This window comes from Etheostoma spectabile, chromosome 2 (assembly GCF_008692095.1).
Source record: "Etheostoma spectabile isolate EspeVRDwgs_2016 chromosome 2, UIUC_Espe_1.0, whole genome shotgun sequence".
Taxonomy (NCBI): Eukaryota; Metazoa; Chordata; class Actinopteri; order Perciformes; family Percidae; genus Etheostoma; species Etheostoma spectabile.
Genome location: NC_045734.1, coordinates 14,489,890 through 14,491,150, shown reverse-complemented (window position 1 = coordinate 14,491,150; position 1,261 = coordinate 14,489,890). Strand labels below are relative to the sequence as shown.

At 37.1% G+C, this 1,261-nt stretch overlaps 1 protein-coding gene across 6 annotated transcripts in view; it reads left to right on the top strand.

Moving 5' to 3' along the window:
- tbc1d1 (TBC1 (tre-2/USP6, BUB2, cdc16) domain family, member 1) overlaps window positions 1-1,261 on the top strand; it is a 67,219-nt gene that overhangs the window by 63,235 nt on the left and 2,723 nt on the right. The window lies entirely within an intron of this gene.

Sequence of the window (1,261 nt, the reverse complement as noted above, 5' to 3'; positions counted from 1 at the left end):
CAGGTCGGAGTCAAACCCAGGCCCACTGCGTTGAGGAGTAAACCTCTATATATGGGTGCCCGCTCTACCAACTGAGCTACCTGGGTGCCCTAAACTTGTTTTTGGGGCAGTAAAGTGATGTTAAGATGGAACATTTACCATCAGGGTTTATAGTAGCATAAGTTGTCATTTGTCTTGAGATGGGAAGAGCTGACATAAGTCTTTGATGAGTCATAGACATGTAGATAGATGTTATTAAGCTGCTCTATAGTTTAGAAAGTATGCATTTACCATATTATTTGTATAAGTAAGTAGAGTAAAAGGGTGTTATTGTTGAGTCATGCTGTAGCTTGCCACTACTTCACCGCAGGTGCCACTTACCCACGTCAGGTTGTCTATAGGTTAACTGTGGTGTGACTCACAGTTTCACATAAAAAAACAAGTAGTGTACTTACAGGATGTTTGGAGCTGTACTATATGCAATACATGTCTCCATTGTTTATTTTGTAATATGCAATCATATGCAATTTGTAAGTACAGGACAACACCGATCTGCGAAATTGGTGTAATTTGTGACATGAAAAAGTAAACACTTTAAGGGTTAGCTTTATAGTTTGGGCCATCATTCCTATCAGGAATAACATTGTACTCACCAAGTTAGATTGCTGAGATCTGAATGCAAGGTGACATTGGTACTGCAGAAGGAAGTCAGACGTGGAAAATAAAACAAACCCACAGGTTGACCAAACTTACTTGGAAGAGGAAAAGAAAGGCTTATCTTACTAATACCACCATGTTATTATTACTACGTGTCTGGTGTTTTTACCTTGGTCTTTTGTACTTGCCATAGTTGTACAAAAAGGAATCGTTACCAGCATTTCTTGTTTGCTCATGTTGGCTTTTATTTCCAAATACAGTCGTAAAAATAATCTTGCTAAAATACCAAAATAAAATTCAGGTTTGCATATTTGCTTTACAAATAGTGTTCTTAAAAAGTAAAGAACAACAAAGGTATCTGGAGTCTGGGGCCCCATTTCAGTAATATTAGGCTATACTTATGATTAAATATGATATATTAGAATATACACATTTACTCTCTGAAAAGAGATTTCAATCTCAAGGGACTTCCTGGTTAAATAAAGGTTAAATAAAATGAGAAAAAATACTCTAGCAGAAATTTTCTCTCCTTTTGCAGCAGCCGCTGTGTTGTTTTTTTAACTCGCTGTATATGCGCATGAGTATTTCCGCCGACCCGTTTGTTTGTGGTTGTTACCATGGTAAA